At 46.8% G+C, this 24014-nt stretch overlaps 1 protein-coding gene across 50 annotated transcripts in view; it reads right to left on the reverse strand.

The window, feature by feature from the left end:
* The window catches only part of ZNF532 (zinc finger protein 532), a 128305-nt gene extending 105722 nt beyond the window's left edge, over positions 1-22583 (reverse strand). For 10 of the 50 annotated variants that reach the window (XR_012427106.1, XR_012427102.1, XM_074022425.1 and 7 more), the window contains exons 1-3: positions 21514-21633; positions 19877-19927; positions 19683-19792 (exon numbers count right to left, since the gene is read on the reverse strand). The gene's annotated coding sequence lies outside the window, so the exon portion shown is untranslated. Of the gene's footprint in view, positions 1-19682; positions 19793-19876; positions 20390-21513; positions 21634-22260 lie in introns of those variants that run through there. The other 40 variants (XR_012427104.1, XM_074022426.1, XM_065533729.1 and 37 more) reach the window with 12 other exon arrangements.
* Positions 22584-24014: the final 1431 nt, after the last annotated feature.

The following is a 24014-nucleotide window of genomic DNA, read 5'->3' on the forward strand; positions in this document are numbered from 1 at the left end:
CACTGCAAACTCCACCTCTCAGATTCAAGCGATTCTCCTGCCTTAGCCCTCCAAGTAGCTGGGATTATAAGAGCATGCCAAAACACCCAGCTAATTTTTGTATTTTTTAGTAAAGACGGGGTTTCACCATATTGGCCAGGCTGGTCTCGAACTCCTGACCTCAGATGATCTGCCCACCTAGGCGTTCCAAACTGCTGGGATTACAGGAGTAAACCACTGAGCCTGGCCAAATTTTTACATTTTAAGCACTAAATTTAAAATATTAGTATTTGCAAACACTTTTTGAGACTTCCAGCATTAGAAAACATGGAAGAGAAAACTAGGAGCTGAAGGTAACGTACTTCTCTGGGGATTTCACGGGCCCACGAGGCTGACTGCCTTGCTTCCCTCAACAGAGGTCTTTCTTTTGGAATTTTCACCCCCTGAAGTTTTCAAGTATTGTTCTTACTACAAGGCTTGAAGTCAGTGGCTCTCCACTGGGGCGACCTGCAACGTCCAGAGACATTGGGTTGTTGTGACTTGGGGGAGGAGGCATGCTATTGGCATATAGTGGGTAGAGGCCAAGAATGCTGCTAAACATCCTAAAACACACAGGACAGCCCTCCCCACAACCAAGAATTACCCAGCACCAAATCCTAATGGTGCTGAGGTTAAAAAAAGCTCTGCTTTATGTGAGCAGGGACGCCTTCCCTGTATCACCCTATGCTCCTCCCACCAATATTTAATCCTACTGGAATTATAATAAACCTGCTTGCTTCGGTCATCCATGCCAGAGCCATGTCCTAGTATAGAGACAGTAGCAATTCCCTGCTCCAGCCAACCCTGACCTTGGCCCTCTCCCATCAATTGAGGGAGTGGACAAACAGGCTCCCTGCACAGGTATCACAGCTGTTCTCATCCTCCAAAATGATGCCACTGGCTAATCAGAAAACAACTCTCACTAGATACCAAATTCACTTAAAACACTTTTGGAATTCTGAAACACAGTCCTTTCATTTAAAAAATATGTCCGAGAGCATCCCCCACAGTGATCACTCACAGAATGCCCACCGCCATCGATCTTAAAAATCAATTCATGGCTGGGCGCGGTGGCTCACGCCTGTAATCCCAGCACTTTGGGAGGCTGAGGCGGGTGGATCACCCGAGGTCGAGAGTTCAAGACCAGTCTGACCAACATGGAGAAACCCTGTCTCTACTAAAAATACAAAATTAGCTGGGGTGGTGGCGCATGACTGTAATCCCAGCTACTCAGGAGGCTGAGGCAGGAGAATAGCTTGAACCCAGGAGACAGAGGATGCAGTGAGGCAAGATCACCCACTGCACTTTAGCCTGGGCAATAAGAGCAAAACTCGTCTCAAAAAATATATAAAAAAATAAAATAAAATAAAAATCAATTCATTTAAAAGTCCTCTTCCTGGAGTAGACAGAAAATAGGAAAAAAATACAGAGAAAGAAAATTAATTGCATCAGTATATCAATCATTATGTTATATTGAGAAGAGGATGGATGAAACCCTCTGAGTCTTCCTCACAAGGCCCTCTCTGTTTTCATTAATTTCATCAAAGACACCAACAGCTTGGAAGACTATTTACCCAGGAACGTTCCTCCTGTTACTAAACTTTCCACCCAAGAAAGGGGAAGAAGGGTTTCTACAGTCTAGGAATTTGAGAAATGCTAGATTAAATACACACACACACACACACACACACACACACACACACACACACACACAGAGACTGATTTCTTTTCTCAAGGCTTCTCAGAACTTTCCAGAGCTAACATGAACCTCCAATGTGAATCTTCAAAGTGGGGATCCGGGGCTTTAGCATTACTCAAGCTTCTCTGATGCTGGAATATTTCAGGATGAGATATCTTTGGGACAAACGTGAAGCCGCGTTGAAGAAATTACTGTCTTTGGAGACTGGGGATGGTGTCTCACGCCTCTAATCACAACACTTTAAGAGGTCGAGATGGGAGGATCACTTGAGGTCAGGAGTTTGAGACCAGCCTGAGCAATGAAGCAAGACCCCATCTCTACAAAAAATAAAAGTATTAATTAGCCAGGAATGGTGTTGCACGTCTGCAGTCTCAGCTACTTGGGAGGTTGAGACAGGAGGATTGCTTGAGCCTACAGGTTCAAGGCTGCCATGAGCAGAGATCACATCACTGCACTCCAGCCTAGGAAACAGAACAAGACCCTGCCTCTTAAAAATATATTCTCGGCCAGGCACAGTGGCTCACGCCTGTAATCCCAGCACTTTGGGAGGCTGAGGCGGGCGGATCAAGAGGTCAGGAGATCAAGACCATCCTGGCTAACACGGTGAAACCCCGTCTCTACTAAAAATACAAAAAAATTAGCCGGGCATGGTGGCGGGCGCCTGTAGTCCCAGCTACTCGGGAGACTGAGGCAGGAGAATGGCGTGAACCTGGGAGGTGGAGCTTGCAGTGAGCTGAGATCACGCCACTGCACTCCAGCCTGGGAGACACAGCGAGACTCCGTCTCAAAAAAAAAAAGTTCTCTTGGCCGGGCGCGGTGGCTCAAGCCTGTAATCCCAGCACTTTGGGAGGCCGAGGCGGGTGGATCACGAGGTCAGGAGATCGAGACTATCCTGGCTAACATGGTGAAACTCCGTCTCTACTAAAAATACAAAAAACTAGCCGAGCGTGGTGGCGGGCGCCTGTAGTCCCAGCTACTTGGGAGTCTGAGGCGGGAGAATGGCGTGAACCCGGGAGGCGGAGCTTGCAGTGAGCCGAGATCACGCCACTGCACTCCAGCCTGGGAGACACAGCGAGACTCCGTCTCAAAAAAAAAAAAAAAAAAAGTTCTCTTTAGGAACTGGTTTTAGGAAACAGGCATGCATCCTACAGTTATCATGTGAGGGAGGTGCCTCCAGCCCATTTTCCTGACAACTCTAACTCCATGCTTTTCTTGGCAGTACTTCCTCTCCAGACACACCTCTGCATCAACCCAAGATGACTTAAGGAAAGAACAAGTTAACAAATCTCCAAATATGGAGGGAGAGCAAGAATGAAGAAGTATTTCTAAAGAGACTCTGCCTAAAGTTTCATGTCATAGAAATGACTATAAAAACTTTGTTCCCAGCTTCGGCAACATGGTGAAACTCCATCTCTACTAAAAACAGAAAAATCAGCCAGACGTGGCAGCGTGCACCTAATAGTCCCAAGCTACGCAGGAGACTTAGGTGGGAGGATCACTTGAGCCCAGGAGGCAGAGGTTGCAGTAAAATGAGATTGCACCACTGTACCCCAGCCTGGGCGACAGAGCAAGACCTTGTCTCGAAAAATAAAAAATAAAAAACCTTGTTTGATGGTTCTAGAAGTATTTCCAAAAGGAAGCTACTTGTATTGTAAAATGCACACAAGTAGGCACAGATATATACTGTAAAGGAAGAACAATTAATAAAAGCAGCACAAGATCTCTTAATGTTTATGGACTTTGAGTAGCCACAGCCACATCAGTCTCCTGAAGCAAGAAATACCTCATGGCTCTTGAGAATAGGAGAAATACTGGTTGACCTAGAAGCAATGTCTTTGAACCTCAAAGATATTTGAGCCTGCCACCAATTAGCTATAAAAATGACACCTATAAACCACAGGACACTGTAGGTGATTAAAAGCATAGGCTTTGTAGTAAGACAAACTGAGGTGAGCTTTGCCTTTTAGAAGTTAGAAAATTCTAACGAAGTGACTTCCATAGGTGATAACAAGATAGATGTCCTCAAAATTTACAACAACCACATGCAGTATGATAAATAGCATCCTCAACTTACGTGCCCCTTGCAGATATACAACCCAGCCAGGTCTTTTAAGAAGTAAAACAGGCTCAGTGCAGTGGCTCACGCATGTAATCCCAGCATTTTGGGAGGCCAAGGCAGGATCAACTGAGGTCAGGAGTCCAAGACCAGCCTGGACAACATGGTGAAACCCCGTCATCTCTACTAAAAATACAAAAAAGTTAGCCAGGCGTAGTGGCAGGCCCCTGTGATCCCAGCTACCCGGGAGGCTGAGGCAGGAGAATCACTTGAACCCAGGAGGCAGAGGCTACAGCGAACCACTTGAAGGAGGCAGAGGCTGCAGTGAGCCGAGATCACGCCATTGCACTCCAGCCCAGGTGACAGAACGAGACTCTGTCTCAAAAAAAAAAAGAAAAACAGATGCAGAACAGATTTTTCCTATCCTCAGTGACCTGAATTAGACCACTGTGTAACCAAAGACGTTATAGCTCAATTTGAACCTCCAACTGAAGTCAGTAATATCTTAACACTGAAGATTAAAAAGGAGAATTTTTTTAAAATTCTGAGCCCTCTAAATCAATAGTAAAGCCTAATCCCAGTGTTACATGAAGTGCTAAACTATGTGCTTATTAATCTTTTTCAAAATTAACATTGGCCAGATAAACCAGACTTGCATTTTGCCAGATATATACCTCTGAGGGGCCCCAAACACACACACACACACACACACACACACACACACACACACACACGCCTATGAGAGGGCTCAAATATACATCTATGTACCCATAAAATACCCTGAACTTTAGATTTGCACAATTCCACCAGTCATTTGGCCAAATTTCCTACCTTCTGTGTCTCAGTCCAATACATTACTCAGACAACCAGCATTTGCTACGCATTTATGGAGCTAATACTGCAAGCTAGACATACTGTTTTGGTGATTTCTGAGTAAACAGAAAACAGAAAAAAGATTCACTTTCCACACTCAAAAGAGCTCATCCACTCTGGCAATTGTATTAAAGAATGGTAAAGGTTGTAGACTTCAGGGTCAGAAAGACCCAGGTACAAATGCCAACTCCAACTTAGCCTTAGCATATCCATTAACCTCTCTCAGCCTCAAGTTCCTCAGGAATAAAGTGGGATGATAAGATGACCCACTTTTCAGCATTGCTCTGAGGCCTAACGACTTAGGTCTCAAAAATGGCTCCAAATAAACAGAGTTTCCTTAGCTGCATTTTACCAAGGTGACCAAGTCACCCGTTAGCTCATCTTCATTGCAACTCTTGCTTTTCATCGTGTCTTAGCAAACAAATGTCTATCGAGTCAGACAGCTATGCTCAGTGGCCTCTGCAAACACTTTCTTCTCCTGCTAACTAAGTGTTCCCGCCATTCCCTCTCTGGATCATCTTTTTGTCCAACTCCGTGCCTCTCTTTTTTCACACTTCCACCAAAACACCTTTTTCAGAACCTCTCTTTGGATCCAATCCTTCCCTTTTTTGTATTCGTCCTGTCCTTGCACCTAGAATCCACATAAGCATGTCAGAAAACAGTGTTAAAAGTTAAGGACACAAATCCAATTTACTTACTGGTAAGTTCTTTTCTCACAATAATGAATTAAGGCAAAGCTACAAACTACACCCCTAAAACAGTACAGTCAAGTAACAACTCTGTGCTCAAGGCTGTAAGGGGAACAGATGAAAGATGGAATGAACTAAGGAAAATCCATCCCTACCACTGAAAAAAGAACCATTGGCCAACAGTGTTGTTTTTATATATGAAAAAGAGTACATGCTATAGACAAAGGCAGCTGCCAACAGCCAGGCGTGGTGGCTCACACCTGTAATCCCAGCGCTTTGGGAGGCCGAGCCAGGTGGATCACAATGTCAGGAGTTCAAGACCAGCCTGGTCAACATCGTGAAACCCTGTCTCTACTAAATATACAAAAAAAACTAGCCGGGTGTGGTGGCAAGCGCCTGTAATCTCAGCTACTTGGGAGGCTGAGGCAGGAGAATCCAGGAGGCAGAGGTTGCAGTGAGCTGACACTGCGTCACTGCACTCCAGCCTGGGCAACAGAGCGAGACTCCGTCTCAAAAAAATAAAAAAGGCAGCCACCACTTGCATTGCCTTTTTGCCGCCAGCTTGTTACACTTACCTCATAAACATGCATAGCTCATTTCTCATTGACTTTACTCATTTACTTAATTGTTTTGCCAATGTCTGAACAAAGATTTTTTTTCTCACAATGACATTCTCTAGAAAGCATCCCATTTTAAAATGAGGAATGCCTTGGCCAGACACAGGAGACGCTAATGTATCAGATATGCCTCTATGGCTCCTACTGTAGCAGGCCCCGCTGGGCATGTCTCACAAGCCCACTGGCCACCTTCACAGAAGGTTACTGTTGCCTATTTAGGGTTAAGAACAAGAACAACCCTTCCCTCCACAGCTGATTAGACCAGGTCCAGTGAGATTTTTGGCCTAGAGAACTGCAAGTAGGACAGAGGACTACAGGTGATGTCCACTAGTATTTCAAATGAGGACATGGAGACGCAGGGGCTGTGGAACAGCATTGTTTGGCCATGTGTATAGGAAAGACATTCTACTAAAGGGGAAGCAAAAGAGACAACCAAGGCCATGTAGTCCTCAAAAGAATGCGGAGTAAGCTTAGTGCAAGATGACGCTTGAGTTCCTGATGTCAAGTCCTCCTGACAGATGCTAACCCTGGGCCTCAGAATGAGCTGCCTTTCTTACTGCATAGCTTGATCATGTCCTACAAATCATGCAAACTCTAAACAACCTAGTCTTTCAGAGCCTTCTCGTATGAATTTTGCCAGGAAAGGAGCTACTACCTCTCCCAATGCACACCCTTCACCTCAGCCACCTGGGCCACAGGGCCCTCAGTCACCACTCCATGTGAAGGCTGGGTGAAGTTGGTTCTGCTTCAGGCTGCAGTTATCCAGTGATCACTGGAACTGGTAGCTCATATGGTCTTCATTCATTCACCAACTCACTCACTCATCCCACGGTCCTTCAGAGGGCCTCTCCTGTCAGCACCACGATCACAGATCTCTCGGACTGCCAACTCCTGCCATCCTCCACTTGCACACAGCCATCTGTCCTGCATCTGTATGTGTTCCTGTCCTTGCCTATTTCACTGGACTCGTGCCCATAATCTTTGGCCTTCCGATGTCCTAGGAAGGTCTACCTGCAAACTGTTTTTTTTTTGTTTTTTTTTTTTGAGATGGAGTCTTGCTGTGTCGCCCAGGCTGGAGTGCAGTGGCTCAATCTTGGCTCACTGCAACTTCTGCCTCCCAGGTTCAGGCGATTCTCCTGACTCAGCCTCCCGAGTAGCTGGGAATACAGGTGCACACCACCACACCTAGCTATTTTTTGTAGTTTTAGTAGAGACTGGGTTTCACCATGTTGGCCAGGCTGGTCTCAAACTCCTGACCTCTACTGATCTGCCCACCTCAGCCTCCCAAAGTGCTGGGATTACAGGCGTGAGCCACCATGCCCAGCCAACCTGCCCAGTCTCTGACTGGTAACTTACCCTGACTCTTGGCATGCTATGGCAACATTCTGCCCTAGCTACATTCTGAACTCACCCCCTACTGTGACTAACTTTCCCCATAATTACACTTCCTTCCTCTAGGACTGGCCCCACAGCCTTGACCATCCTTAGGACACACCCAGCCTTGTCCCTATTCTTCCAAACCCCACTCCACTCCCCTTCCGACAATCTGTGACTCCATAAGGGCCACACTCACAGGTCCAAAGCAGATACTGTCACCATGCCAGGCACAGGATTCTGCATAGCACAGGGAGCTGACAGACTTAGCCAACAATTAATAAATCCAATTCAGCGTGCCAGGTTCATATAACACAGAACTCTCAGTGCCCAGATGTCCAATAAGATCTAAATTTCCTATCCTGGCTAACACGGTGAAACCCTGTCTCTACTAAAAAATACAAAAAACTAGCCGGGCGAGGTGGCGGGCGCCTATAGTCCCAGCTACTCGGGAGGCTGAGGCAGGAGAATGGCGTGAACCCGGGAGGCGGAGCTTGCAGTGAGCTGAGATCCGGCCACCGCACTCCAGCCTGGGTGACAGAGCGAGACTCCGTCTCAAAAAAAAAAAAAAAAAAAAAAAAAAGATCTAAATTTCAACTGGCATGCCTGTGAAATGGCAGACTTTCTTGTACAGAGATAGGGAAGGGAACTGAACTCATGCAACAGACATCGCTTCATTGCTGTAGCTGATTCAATCCATGTGCCTTCCCAAAGTAAAATAAACCCACTAAGTAAAATTTTCCAGTCTCTCACATAAGAGTTTAAACACGTAACACAATGAACTCCTTCCTGCAACTCAATCTCCTGTTTGGTCCAGGCCCCAAGCAACCTTCCCCAGGACAGCTTCACCCAAGGACCCAATGGTGGGTCTCCATCACATGCTGGAGAGGTGATGTGACTAGCCATTTTCCAACACTGCTACATGAAGCGGCTCTTCTAACCCCCATTGTAAGGAAAACTCCCAAGTTTTCCTATTCCTATTTCCTATGAGGAATATTTCCTATTCCTCATCAGGCAAGGGGGCAGAAACAGTGGCAGGCTAACCGCCTTCAGTCCGCATCTCTCACTGGATACTGAATCCCTGAACCAAATATGGCACAGTCACTTTTCTTTTCTGCTTTTTTTTTCTTGAGACAAGGTCTCACTCTGTCGCCTAGGCTGGAATGCAATAGTGTGATCCCAGCTCACTGCAGCCTCTAACTCCTGGGTTCAAGTGATCCTCTTGCCTCAGTCTCCTAAGTAGCTAGGACTCAGGTGCACACCACCACAGCCAGCTAATTTTATTTCTTGTAGAGACGGGTCTCACCATGTTGCCCAGGCTGGTCTCAAACTCCTGGCCTCAAGCGATCTTCCCACCTCAGCCTCAGCCTCAGCCTCCCACAGTGCTGGGATTACAGGCGTGAGCCACTGCACTAGGCCCAAAGTCACTTGTCTGCTGATCTAAGGCCTGACAGTCTTCATGAAGTCGTAACAGGCACCTCTGCCACATCTCCTGGATGTAATCATAATATTAAAATTATCTTCCATCTTATCAGACTACAAGTGTCAAAGGGATCACAATATCAAAGGTGGAGTAATGCAGGAACGTAGGAAAAGGAATAAACCCAGGATCCAGTCAGATCTTGAGTACTCAGAAATCAGCATTCATGCCAGAACTAGGCATCTGTGATCAAAAAAACAGTTCTGGCCCCCATGTCTGCTCACTGCTAGCACCACATGCCAAGCTAGAGGGTAAGTCCCTGTGGTGTCAGGGAAAGCCTGGAGAATCCGATCACTTTGGAAGCAGAGAGGAAGCAGGTCCAAGACCAAGGGAGGAGCAGAGAGCCTTGCTACTCAGAGCATGACAGGCCATGAACCAGCAAGGTCAACAGCACCAGGAGGCTACTCAGAAATGCAGAGTCTTGGGCTCATCCCAGTCCTACTAAAACATTATCTGTATTTTAATAAGATCCCCAAGTGACTTGTATGCAAACTAAAGTGTGAGAAGTACACTCTAGACAACAAGGGCTCCTGAGAGGTACAGAACACCAGCAGCAAGCCAGAGCTTTTACACAGAAAAGATGCACAAAGTGGTGGAAAACAGAAAAGAACTTCAAAGCTGGCCAGACCCTGGTTCAAATCTAGGGTCGATCACCTACTAGTGGAACATTCTTCAGCTGGTCATTCAAGCTCTGAGTCTCAACAGGGATGTGAGGTATAACCTTACAGGGGATAGTGAGTGTACGGCATCCAGCACACAGCAAACCTGTGATAAACACTGGTTCCCTTAGCAAACACCAACCCAGCGTGGCTGTGTAGACCCGTGATGGAGACAGGTGAATTAGGAACACCTGAGAGAGAAAAAGGGGCCAAACTAGCACTATCTTTGTCAACAGAAGGACAGACTAAAGTTATCAACAAATGTGAATGCTGCAGGGCACCAGAGAAATTTCATTGCTAAATTTATTTAAACGTCCACCCACTATTCCAGAACAGCATTGCCCAAGGGAAGTGTAAGTGAAAGCCACGTATCTAGTTTTACATTTTCTAGCGGTCATATTTTAAAAAGAGGAAAAAAAGGACCGGGCACAGTGGCTCATGCCCATAATCCCAACACTTTGGGAGGCCGAGTGGGAAAGATCACTAGAGTCTAGAAGTTTGAGACCAGCCTGGGCAACACAGCACGACACTCATCACTAGGAAAAAAAATTTTAATTTTTTGAAAAGGAGAAAAAAAGAGGGGAAGAAGGTGAAATAGCCAAAATGTTATGAATTCAACGTGTAATCAATATAAAAAACTAACAAGATATTTTGTCTTTTTCCATTATGTCTTCAAAACCTGATATGTATCTTATATTTACAGCTTATTTCAACTAGGATTTGCCGTATTTCAAGCACTTAGTAGTCGTATGTGGCTAGTGCTACCATATCACTGAACAGGGTAATTCCAGAAATAATATAATTATCCATAGATCCTTCTCCACTCACCCTTCTATCACCCCCAAATCCCAGTGTGCAGAATATAAGTATCTAGGCATTGTCAAACGTGGGAAGCGAAGTGCCGGGGGAAAGGGTCAGAATATCAGCTTTTGCTAACCTGGCATATTTTCACAATCAAGTTTTGTTTTGAACTTCGGTCAACACAAATTGCACCCACAGACAACGAACCTAAAGTACAGCCACTCAATGGAAAATTTTTCCAGGAGCAAAAAAAAGTTCAAGTACTAGATTATAAATACAAAATTCAAGCCGGGCGCGGTGGCTCACACCTGTAATCCCAGCACTTTGGGAGGTCGAGGAGGGTGGATCGCCTGAGGTCAGGAGTTCTAGACCAGCCTGACCAACATGGTGAAACCCCATCTCTACTAAAAACACAAAAATCAGTTGGGCATGGTGGTGGGCGCCTGTAATTCCAGCTACTCAGGAGGCTGAGACAGGAGAATCGCTTGAACCTGGAAAGCAGGGGTTGCAGTGAGCCAAGATCATGCCATTGCACTCCAGCCTGGGCAACAAGAGCAAAACTCTGTCTCAAAAAAATATATAAAATAAAACATAAATAAAAACAAAATTCAGACAAGATTCTCCAACCACAAATGAAAGTAGAGCCAAGCAGGAACAAATACACTACCCTTGTGCCTACATTTCACCCACTTTTAACCTGATATAGGGCAGGTGTAACTGAAGACCTAGAGACAAGGAGGGAGACACACAGTCTGTTTTCGTGGTGAAAAACAAATTTACTTGCCAAGGAGGTAAGGCAGGACAGGAGATAACACCCTCCAAGAAAGAAAAAAAAAAAGTGCTAAAACTAAGGCTACTCTCCCAAAACAGAGACCAAAGACCACAAAACAACAGCTAAGATTGTAGGAAGGACTTACCACACATATTCTGCTAAACACTTTATATGCATTTAATCCTCCTAACAACCCACCCTCAGGAAGCGTATGGTTTAGAATTTACGTAACCTGTTCAAGGTCCCGCAGCTAGTACGTGGCAAAACACAGGTTTATATCATTGACATTTAGGCAACCAGGTTTTTATCATTGAGAGCTAGGCAAAGGCAAATGAAAATCTCCATGGCCTGGCCGGGCGCAGAGGCTCATGCCTGTAATCCCAGCACTTTGGGAGGCCAAAGCAGGTGGATCACCTGAGGTGGGGAGTTCGAGACCAGCCTGGCCAACATGGAGAAACCCCATCTCTACTAAAAATGCAAAATTAGCCGGGCGTGGTGTCCGGCGCCTGTAATCCCAGCTACTCAGGAGCTGAGGCAGGAGAATCACTTGAACCCGGGAAATGGAGGTTGCAGTGAGCCAAGATCACACCACCGCACTGCAGGCTGGGTGACAAGGATGAGACTCCGTCTCAAAAAAAAAAAAAAGAAAAAAAAGAAAATCTCAATGGCCTTTATCACCCAGATTTCACTAGAACACAAAGCAAAATCAGTTTTCAAATTACCTCTCCCATTCTTGCTAGGTTAAATCAGCGAAACCAGCCAGGTGTCAGCTCACGAACCTGTCATCCCAGCGCTTTAGGAGGCTGAGGTGGGTGGATCACCTGAAGTCAGGAGATCGAGACATGGTGTTACCCCATCTCTACTAAAATTACAAAAAATTAGCCAGGCATGGTGGCAGGCACCTGTAATCCCAGCTACTTTCAGGAGGCTGAAGCAGGAGAACTGCTTGAACCCAGGAAGCAGAGGTTGCAGTGAGCTGAGATTGCGCCATTGTACTCCAGCATGGGCGACAGAGCAAGATTTCATCTCAGAAAAAAAAAAAATCAGCAAAACCATTAAAGACCAGCTTCTCAACAAGTACCTGGGTAAAGCTTAATCAACTTGTGTTTTCAGGTTCACATAAAGATTATAAATAGAAGGTGGATTAAATACCATCAAAACAAAAGATAGCTGGGCACAGTGACTCACGCCTCTGATTCCAGCACTTTGGGAGGTCAAGGAAGGCAGATAACTTGAGCCCCGGTGTTTGAGACCAGCCTGGGCAACATAGAGAGATCTTGTCTCTACAAAAAATGAACAAAATTAGCCAGGCGTGGTAGCACATGCCTGTAATCCCAGCTACTCAGGAGGCTGCGGCAGGAGAATCGCTTGAACCCGGGAGGTAGAGGTTGCAGTGAACCGAGATCACGCCACTGCACTCCAGCCCTGGGTGACAGAGCAAAACTTGGTCTCAAAAAAAAAACAAAGATAAATTTTGGAAGGCAGAGAGAAGGTAATGATGAACTCTGTCTTGGGCTAGAACTATAGTGCTGGCTTCCAGTTCTAAACCTGCTATTGGCTACCTGATAGCCCCATCCTCCAATGTCGGCCCCCTGTAGAAAATGAGATAACTACAAATGTGTGAAGTACTTCTAGCTATGGGGTCCTTTACAACAGAGGGCTTTGAATTTTCCAACCTTATTAGGTTTTTCAATGATCTAATTCTTGCTATTCAAATCCCTAGAAAGAATTTCTTCCTCACAAAAGAAAAATGATAAAATCAATACCCATTACTAGCCCCGGGAGTCAGCCTTGGGGAAAGGAGGAGTTTGTGTCCCAAAATGCAAAGGCTGATGGTAAGAAAACAGTTCAAGAACCACAACACCCTGATTTTATCTTTAGGTCTCCCCGGATCACTCAAGATGTCTAAAAGCTCTAATTATGTAAAGCTGTAATAATAACTGACTGAAAACAGAAGAATACAAAATCTGCATTTGGGGCCCCTGAAGACCATCCTTAAAGAGTGATCCTTCGTAAGGAATATGTGAGACAGCTAAAAAAGCCGCTCTGTGTCTAAAAATTACTTATTTCAGTCTCCAGATTTAAACAGAATTTGCTCTCCCTCATTATAAAACAGCCAGAATTTAGAACTTCCTGCCGTAGAAGATGATTCAAAGAATTCTTTAAACTGTGTTTATTTATTGCTGGAACAAAAGATTCTTCTCGGCACCACTTTCAATTTGCTTTGATTTTCTCAGCCTTTTCAAATACATAAAACAAATACATCTTTCTAGCCCTTCTCCCTTCTAATCTGTATCCTCACCCCAGTACCCAATAAAATAAGTCTTTTCAACATGCTATTTCTAGAGCTGTCTCTGGTGCAAATACAGATGCTCTGCTCTCTGTGCTGACTACAATCAGGAAAATCTGGCTAAATACAAATGCCTTGAATGTATCTCAAACTTCTCCACTGCATATTCTCACTCTGGCAGTCATCAGCTATCACCTCCAACGTGAACGGCGTCAGTGTCTTCGCCGTTTAGCACCTGCTGTGCCCTCTATGGGCACCTCCTGGCCTCCACACCCTGAAATAGCTTCCATGTTCACCCCTCAGTCCACCAACTGTGCTCCCTCAAGGCAGAACAGCACAGTGAGAAGGAGCATGTTTCAAATCCTGTTTCCACTTCCACTTACAAGCTGGGAGGGTCTCTGTCTGTTTCCCCACTGGTACCACAGGGATAAGCATGTACAGCTCCTCTCATCATTTCGGTATCAAATGAGGTAACATAACAGTTGGTGCAGTGGTGCATGCCTGTGCCAAGTGCCAAGTGCCAGCTACTTGGCTACTTGGGAGGCCGAGGCAGGAGGATCCCTTGAGCCCAGGAGCTCAAGTCCAGCTAGTTTGAGTTCAATCTGGGCAACATAGCAGGACGCCATCTCTAAGAAAAGGTTTAAAAATCATTAAAAAAAAAAAAAAAAAAGGGATAACAGACATAAAGTGCCATCACCTACTGCAGCATCTGCAGGTTTTAGCTACTGGTATCATTTTCTACCTTCCTGGGAATCTTCTGCCCTCCAACTTGCTAAAGCATACATTCTAAGTTCTTCAGCCACCCTTGCCGCTTCTTTTATGGTTTTTACTACATAAGCCATTTTCTTAGGGGACCCAAACCCAGCCCCTTTTAAAACACCTTTCTTCTATCCTCTCTACTGTATGCTCATTACTACCAATCTTGACCTCCAGCCCAAGCAACCCTCCTAAATTCCAGGCTCACAGAGCCGGAGGCAACTGGAGCCCAAAACTGAACTCACTATATCAAGTCCCTCCACCTCCACTCTTCCAAATCTATTCTGCCTTCGGAATTTGCTATCTCAAAGACAGGAACACCCAGTCTCCAAGCAGTCCCCAGACAGCCATCTAAGAGGCAGCCTTACTCCTCCAATCAGGGACTACCTGGCCCCCTGAAGCAGCCCCCACCTACCACTCCATCCCCACAAACAACAACTGGGATGAAAGGGCCTCATCCTTTCTCTCCTGGATTGCTGGTTCCCTCTTTGGTCTCCCTACCTCCAGCCTGTACGGCCGCTATTCCATCCTCCATGGGGCTGCCACAGGACCTTTGTAACGAAAGGTCTGTCTTTCCTGCCTATACAGAAGTCCACCCTCAAGGGACTGCACCAAAAGGCCTCATCAGGTGGCCCTCAACTGCCTTCCAGCTCCATCCCCTGGCACGCCCACACCCCACTCAAAACACCAAGCTCTCCCCAGGCCTTTCCACGTGTGCTGCATGGACTTACATGCTCTCCCAGGCTCTGCCTGCCTCACATAGTCCTACTGGTCTTTCACAGCTCCTCTGTGGACGCTTGGCATGAGATGGCCTATTCACATTCCTATCATAGCTTCTGGGGGCTCCTTCCACTAGATTTTTCTCCCTGGGGCCCTTTTCCCTCTGCACTCCCTGTGCTTAGCACAATGCTCAGTGCTTAAACACTCAGTAAGCGTCTGTTAAATGGCAAGGCAATCCCCAGGTTAACATCATGTCCCACTTCTCGGGCTCCCCTCCCTCCTCTGTACCACCATTACCTTTGTCGGTTCTTCCCACTCCCGAAAGCTATTTTATCCTTAAAAAAAAAAAAAAAAAAAAAAAAAAAAAAAAAAAACTTGGGCTGGGCACAGTGGCTCACGCCTGTAATCCCAGTACTTTGGGAGGCTGAGGCGAGCAGATCACAAGGTCAGGCGTTCGAGACCAGCCTAACCAACATGGTGAAACCCTGTCTCTACTAAAATTACAAAAAATTAGCCGGGCATGGTGGCGCTCACCTGTAATCCCAGCTACTCAGGAGACTGAGGCAGGAGAATCGCTTGAACCTGGGAGACAGAGGTTGCAGTGAGCCGAGATCACGCTACTAAACTCCAGCCTGGGCAATAAAGCAAGATTCCATCTCACAAACGAAAAAAGAAAAAAAACCAAATCTTCCAAACAAATCTTCCAAAATCTCCCCTCTTCACTGCTTTCACTGAATATTGCTTAAACATTTTCTGTTCCTAAAAACACATAAAAGCTGAAAAACTTCAAATATTAATAATAAAATGACAACAATACTTTGGCAGTCCATAAATCAAATTATAATTCAGAAGTTGTTTACACACAACTAAGATTTCAACAAAGATCTTTGGTATCACTTTCCAAAATTTCAATTCTATTCTTGTTTTGTGTGTTATTGAACCTGAACGTAAAAATTAGATTGCCAAATGTTTCCGAAGAGATTAAAAATAATTGCTGCAGGAAATAAAGAATATTTTACCACTTGCAGTTTTTTGTTTCCACTTTTGGCTAATTCTGATTAGTTCAGGGTTATAAAGCATGTCATCCCATTAGAGAGTGTTCTATTATCGTGATCATCTCTCGTGTGTCTTCAGACAATGTTCACTATGATCTCTTTCTCCGGGAGTCTTAACTGCAGCTGTCAAGGCTAGATCTTTTTTGTGAGTTACAATGAGTTGAATTTCCTTTCATTGAAACTTCTAACTCTTACGTATGTACCGTATGATCCCAGCCATCCCAATTCTAAGAACAGTCACGCAATACAAACCAACGTTTTGGTCAACAGTGGCCCACGTACACACAGCGATCCCATAAGATGAGAATACCGTATTTTTCCCGTACCCTTTATATGTTTAGATTGGTCAGAAACACAAAACAGTTACCATTGTGTTAAAATTGCCTACAGTATGCAGTACAGTAACATGCTGTATAGGTTTACAACGTAAGAGCAATGGGCTACACCATATAGCCTAGGTATACAGTAGGCTATAGTAGGCTACACCATCTAGGTTTGTGTAAGTACATTCTATGATGTTTGCACAATGACAAAACTGTCTAATGATACATTTCTCAGAATGTACCCCCGCATTAATCGACACGTGACTGCATTTAGCAAAAAATAAAAATAAAAACTTATGTTCACACAAAAACCTGTTCACACAAATGTTTACAGCAACTTTACTCACAATTACCAAAAACTGGAAACAACCCTAATGTCCTTCACCCAGCAAATGAATACACTGTGGTACATCCATACAGCAGAATACTACTCAGCAATGACAAAGAACCAAGTATCGAAACACAGAGTGATATGGATGAATCTGAAACGCATCTTGCTATCTATCTGACATTCTGGGAAAGCCCAAGCTCTAGGAAGAGAGAACCATGTCCCTGTAGTGGGGCAGTGGATGCCAGGGGTAGGAGAGGCTGGCTACAGAGGGGTGGCAAGAGGAAATGCTCTGGTGTGATCGGCCTGTTCTGCTTTGCCTGTGGTGGTGGATAAGTGACTCTATACATATGCCAAAACCCACAAAACTGTACACCACAGAGTAAATTTTACTGTACACAAATTTAAAAATTTTTTAAGTTAATTATTTAACCATGACTTGGTTAAAGATCAGCCCTAAAATAAAATGAACACAAAGGTGTGTGTTTCCATAATGTTTATCAAGTCAGTAGTTCTTGTTCCGATGGTCCTGGGATTAGAAGTCAATGATGGGGAATGAAGGAGTCAGTTCCCTCGTACTGGCAACCTCTGCTCCAGGTGTGAACAGCCAGTTGGCGTTCTACCAAAGATACAGTAAAGGTTGTTCAAAGCCAACTGGAGAGCAACTGTATTGCACAGCAAAGTCCAAGAGAACATTTCAAGATCCGAAATAAATGGGAGATGGGACAACACAAACCCTAAAATTCTAACTCCTAGTCAAAGGCATCGGAAGATTCCACTGCCAAGTTGGCAACCTCCTTCCTAGACCTTCCTTCAAATGAGTCAAGGTGGGTGGGGGCAGGGAATCGCTGAGAGAAAAGAGCAGAAGAAAAAGAGAGTGTGTGTGCTCCTGAACCAGGTTGCGCTGAGAGTTCCAAACGCCCTGGCTCCAATGTTCTTTAACATGGAAAAAATGACTCTGAATAGGCAAAGGATAAAAACAAGAAGGGTTCAACACCCAGTTACACTTTATTTCCAGTGTGCCCTCCTCAGCCAAACCCACACATTCCTGCTCCGGAGGGGATGGACCGTAGGTCATCCTTAGAGCCTCCTGCTACAGGCACTGCTGAGCAGGGGCTGGGCTCTGGGCTCCACAGTGACAGGCACTGCAGACACAGGGTCCCCCCTGGCTCTCCCAGGAAGGAACATGTCCTAGCTCATCCCGCACACTCACATCCACATTCCCCAGCCCAGAAGACTCTCCCCATCCAGGGAGGCCTGGGCCTGCTACATTGTTACACCTCAGCATGAGATCAACACCTGAGACAAGCTCCAATCCAAGATGAGCTCATGACTCCCGCCCCAGAGAACCAGCTCTCCAACCCTCAGCAGCATTTGCAGCTGGAAAGACTGGTCTAAATGCAAAAACAAATGCTATCTTCAGGAGACTTCAAGGGGGAGGGAGAGGAACAAAGCTGAGAACCACCAAGACAGAAAACCAGAACATTCCATGACACGCAATGCTCTATGAAGAGGTTTTTTTAAAAACATATTCGCAGTGTATAGCCGTGGCAAGGGTTTGGCTGTCAAAGTTAAATAAAAATCACTGACTCTCAAAAGACAAGAATGAAGGACTAAATGATAAAACAGCTTATTGTATTAAGCTAATTAAGGTTTATCATATTAGCCATCTGAGTTTTAGTTGCCATCAGAAATGCAGGAGCAGCACACCACGCAGCGTGGATTCAGATCTGCTTCGCAAGCATATTCCTGCCACACTCATCCACAGAACCTCTGGCAGTCAGAAATGATGGAGAATTGAAAACCAATTTTAGCACAGTGATTTGTAAAGAATTTTGTTCCATCATGTAAGCTATTTACTGGTATATCCGTCCGAGATTACATTTATCTCTATTAAATACTCCATAAAGTATCCTGAGCTAACCATGCACTCTTGTTTCCCTTTTGCCAGTTTTATCACACAGTGGATGTTCTGTAGCCAAATGAAAAACAGTTTAACAATAAAACCCTTGCATACTTGACGTCCTTCACTGCAGATATCCTGCCCACCAACTGCCAGCACACAACTTAACCAATTCCAAGATCCTCGGCATTGCTGAAAAGCCCCTATCCTGCTGAACACGGAGAGGAACAAAATGCCCACTTCGAAGTAGGGGAAAATTTTATTTTCAATCATGTCTTCTATGGGCTCCTCTTGACTGTACTTTTACCCAAAACCAACAGAAAGGCAGGACCAGTTCTATCTGTTGTTGAGATCACACTGGATCCCATTCTGGAGCTCTGCTGGTTTCCTGTTTGGGGAAGTTGCACTTCTTTTCACAAGGAACCCAAGGCAAAATGTTGAGTGTTCCCTTGTAAGCCCCCTCAGCCTTTGTTCTTCACTTTGCTAGTCTCCTTACTCCTTCCTTCTCTCCTCTCCACTCCAACCTCTGGTTTTGGAGGGTGCGTTAAAATCCCTGCTCAAACCTAACTGCGATCTTTAAAGGCATCAGACATTTTCTACCACCCATTCCAGTACAGCTTTGAGTTAACAGGCATCTTTTCACAGATGAAGCCAGACTACCCGGCTCCTCCTGGTATTGCATTAGTATTCCACATTAAACATATGCCACAAAGAATCCAATGGCGAACTCACCGTCAACAGCCCCCAAAATCAATAAAAGACATTCCACCACTTGACTCGGAGTGAAAAACCTTTCAGGTTAACACAAGAGAGCAAGGTAAAAGAAAGGTGATGAATGAACAAAAGGCAAATCTACCTTCAGACTCCTCAAATCCTAAAAAGGTGGCTAGGCTGCCTCGATTTGGTGAAGCCCTTCCTTTTCTTATAATCATCGGGAAAATGCCACATGTGTACTGCTTTCGTCTTATGCAAAACAGCACATTCTCCACAAGGCCCTGACGCCTACCATTCTCCACACTCGCTTCCTTCCAGGCCTGACTCTCCCAATTGCCCAGACACAGGCGATTTAATGAAGGCATTCAGATTTCGCCTTGATCGCAATACCATCATAAAGTCACTCTAATCCCATTAAACTGGGATAACATTAAGAGCATTTCTTCTCCACTCTGAACCCAATTTTATCTCCTGGGTAGCCATCCACGGTCCGTCTCTGTCTAAATGGATCTGCAAATAAATATTTAAATTCATGCTCAAAACAGCATATCTCACCTTGTGAACCTTGACCTTTTGGAAAGACTTTAGACCAATGTTCAGTTACTGTCACACGGCTGCATTCTCAGCAAATAGGAAAGGGTTAAAAGCAGCCCCAGTCAACAGGCCTACAAGGAAAAAAAAGACAGCATGTATGGCTCACAGCATCACTGGAATGCATTTATGCTCATTTCCTAGAACAATATTGTTACCTTTTGGCCTTCATAATAGTCAGAAGCATCCCCAACACCCTTTAGTAGCTTCTAAAAGAAAAAGCACAAAACAGAACATAACCCTGCAAGAGAAAAAAAGCATGCAAAGTAGCATTCTCCAGCAACAAACAAACTACCATTACAAACCCCTCAGTTCACTTTGGTTTTGTTTTGTTAAAAACACCAAGAAAGACAGAGAGAGACTGCATCAACCAAGTGTCCCCACCCTAGCAAGGCACATTTTTTTTTCTCTAATAAGGGTCATAAATCTCAGCTCCTTGTCCATCCCTTAAGCAAAAGAAAAAGGCAGGAAAAGCCCAAGGAATCTCAGACCCTGCAAACCTGCACCTTTTTTTTCCATCTTCTCTACCCAGAATCTTTTAGGGCTCCATTAGTCACGTACCAGTGCTGTGTGGTGTCTAAGTGTGCATTCACATACTGTGTAGGGATGGTACCTTCCTGCAAGCTCCTCTGCTTTTGGCTGCCATGAAGGGAGGAAGCTGCTATCCTACTGTAGTAGCTCAGTGACTGCATTGTGTTCAGGAGCTGATCTGCCTCAAACCAGTTTCAGCCGGTTCTGGTCACCCTACATAAAAAAGCTATGGCAACCCTCGCTGAGTTGCCAACAAGTCCCTGAAAATCATCAGCACAGGGGGGATCTCGCTGGGGGTTGCTCTTCCCTCTTAGGTCTTCCTGAGGAGGGGAAGGTCATCGTGTGTCCCCCCACCCCACGAGCACACAGCCTTGGAAATGCTCACCTCGCAAGCACCCCAGAGCCCCTCAGGGCCCATCCCCCCTCCCCTCCACCCCACAGCCCACCGCAGACACTGTTTCCCCCTCCTTCTCCTTCCCCCACTTACCTCCCACAACCTGGCTCAGATCTTTGTGTACGTGTGTGTCAGTGTGTGCTCTCTGTGTTGGTGGCTGACAAAGAGCCCCCAAGAAAGCGAGCTATGTGTGTCTGCTCACACGGGATGCGTCGGCTGCAGAGCCGGCCTGGCCTCCTAGCACAGTGGTGCTGGCTTGTTGACCAGGCTCCTCTCTGCTGTCACCCCCACCCCACCCAGCCCCCTCCTCCCTTCCGTCCCTCTCCTCTCTCTCCCAGCCCTGTCACCACCACCAGCAGCCCCCCAGTCTCCTCCTCCTCCTCCAACCTTCTCTTCTTTCAAGCACCTGGGGGGAGAAGTCCAAATCCCTTCACCTCGGGGGAAGAAAACTGGGGCTGTCTGGGGAGGGGGCGGGGGGCGAAGGCAGGGCCAGTGGGAGAGGGGGCACGGAGGCCTCTGGAAACGCATCTGTGCCCGGCCGGCGCCGGCGGGGGGAGTAGGAGAGCCACGCTCACGTGGCCCCCCTCTCGGAACCTGCGGGGCCTAGCCCGGGCGGCTCCTCCTCGGCCCCCCAAGCCAACTGGCGGGGCGCGAAGGCCGGCTGTCCCCAAGGCCAGGGTGGGACAGGCCACTGCGGGCAGGCCCAGGGGCCTGAGCCTCACGCGCTCACCCCGCCGCAGGAGTGGGCACGAGGGGCCGCGCCCCGCCTCTGCCCGGCGCCCACCCGCGCCCCGGCGTCCGGCTGCCCTGCGCCCCTCGCTCGCCCCGGCCGCCCCCCGCCGCCCCGCACCCCCAGAGGCGCACACCCACCCCCTTCCCGGGGTTGGCCTTCGCGGCGGTCAAGCCTGGGCGTCTGGGCCGCAGCTCGGATGACCTTTGTTCAGCGCGGCGCCGCCGGCGGCTGCTGCTGTGGCTGCTGCTGCTGTCGTCGGAGCGGCGGCGGCGGCGGCGGCGGCGGCTTCCATGTTACGGGCGTGTCATCTGCGTTCCCGCTGCCGGGGTCTGTGTGTGCGTGTGCGGTGGAGCGGCCTCGCCGCCGCCGCCGCCTCCCGGGCTCCCCGGCCGCCGCCGCCGCCGCCGGGCCTCGCCGAGCGCCCGGCCCGGGCCCCGCGCCTCCCCGGGCACCGCGCTCTAGGCCGCGCGGCGGCGGCGGCGGCCGGCCCGCCACGCCGGGGCCTACGGCTGGGGGTGCGGGCCCGGGCGGCGGCGGCGGCGGCTCGGCCCGGGCGGCGAGCGAACAAAAGGGAGCGCGGGCGAGGGGGAGGGGGCGGCCGGTGGGGGAAGGGAGGCTCCTGGAGCCGGGCGGCGGCAGCGCGAAGCCCCGCGGCCGGCGGGCGCCGACGCCCGGCCGCTGCGGAGCCCGGAGTCCGGCGGCGGCGAGAAAGCGCCCCGCGGACCTGCCAAGTCTCGCCCATACGGGGCCGCCGGCTCGCGGCTTCGCCCCGGGAGCGGAGCGGGGTGGTGGGGCTGGTGAGGGGGCGCAGGGAGGGCTGCTTTTTTCCAACGACATTGCGGGCTCTCACCCAGTCCTTTCCGTGGCCCCAAGCCGCGACTTACTCGAGTGGAAGGAAGCAAGGCCTCGCCAAAGATGGTTGAAAAGACCGTGAGCCTCTACCCAGGATCTTGAAGCCAAGGTGGTGTTTTGTTCTCCTCGTAATGGTGGCAAATAAGTAAGAAGAGAGCACGCTATCTTCAGACAAATTAAATCTGAAATTCTCCCTGGAGGTGGAAGAAGGGGCTCTCCTCTGGTTAGTTAGTGGTTTGGAGCCCTTTTCCCCTTCAACTGAGCCACAAAAGAATGGAAGACACCCCCTGGGGTGGGGAGAAAGCCCTGGTGTAAAAGACACACGTTTGCTTTCAGAGAAAAAGCCACTGGGGCCAGATTGAAACATGGCATGTTCAGTTCATGTAGGTTTTTTTTTTTTTTTCCCTTAATGGGGGAATGATATTGAGTAAACAAGATGTAATAGCTAGGTCTTTAAATTCTAGAAGGGAGACGGTGTACAAATGTAACAAGCACATATTGTACATACAGCAGGTGGTCATAGCCTACGGAACACAAAAAGATACATATGTAAGCCTGCTAAAGGTCACGGAGGTGTATAATCGTGACCTATGCAAGGGCGAGAGACGATAGATTTCCATTCCAGATGAGGTATGCTGTTCTCCCAGCCCCGTGTCCTGGTTCCTTTATTGTTCACAGACGTGCACTCCATTGAAAGGTTTTTAAAACCAGACAGAAACCCCCAAGTCAAGCTAATGGTGCTGACACTAGAAATAGGACAAAATGGAAGGATCTGAAAAAATGTCACCATAACCTCTTAAAAAGGTTCACTCCTGTTTGATCGGAATCTGAAAACACAAAACAACACTCAAGTAGCAGTGATGACTCCAAGCATAAGAAGCATTTCTGTTTCATTTTAAATTGGATTGATTGGTTAGTATTTGCGAAGTGTGCTGAAAAGTTTTAAAAATCTCAGTATACCTCTCTACTGCGTTAACTTCCATTGAGGACGCCATTGTTCTCTGTGATGGGAGCACTGTATGATGTAAATTGCAAGTAGCATTTTTGCTATTTAAGACTTTTCATGTAAATGACCCGAATTATTGTCTCACAGAAGAGTCGTTGGTCTTTAATTTCAAACAGCAAATTGTTTGGAATTGCACATAAATTGGAATACATATTTGCATATTTACACACGTTTAAAAAGACCTATGTAATCTGCAAATTTTGCCAGTCACAGCATCCCATTTATCAGCATTACAAGATGATGAAATTGAAACCCTTGTCTTCTTTTGGCCTGAAAACGGTGCCAGTACTCTGTGGGTTGGGTTTCAACTTTACCTGGGCTTGATTTCATTTGAAAGGGAGCCCTTTTTCTTCTCCCAAAGATGGGCCTTTATTAATATGCATGTAAAAACCGTATGTGCATTGAAGAGTACACTAGGACCTGCTAATTTGAAATCTTGACATGCTACACAGTTTACAATATATGGAATTTAATAATGTACATACCATGATAAATTCTAGGTTTCATGGATTTGGGATATTTGTTTACTTAAAATACTCTCTTGCCCCTCCCCCATTCCCTTCTCTTAAGAGTTGAAATGACAGCAAAGCAGCCTTTGAATGGTTACAAGAGTTGTACTACCAAAACTAAAGTCTGAAATGCTTATCATAAAGAGCCTTCAGCTATACAACTGCTTCGTGGCTTCATCGTGCCAAATACTTTTTTGAGCAGGGCTTTGTACAAAGCCTAGTGATTTAGCCGGAGCCTCGGCTGGAAGATATTTGGTCTAGAAGCACAATT

The sequence above is a fragment of the Macaca fascicularis genome, chromosome 18 (assembly GCF_037993035.2).
Source record: "Macaca fascicularis isolate 582-1 chromosome 18, T2T-MFA8v1.1".
Lineage (NCBI taxonomy): Eukaryota > Metazoa > Chordata > Mammalia > Primates > Cercopithecidae > Macaca > Macaca fascicularis.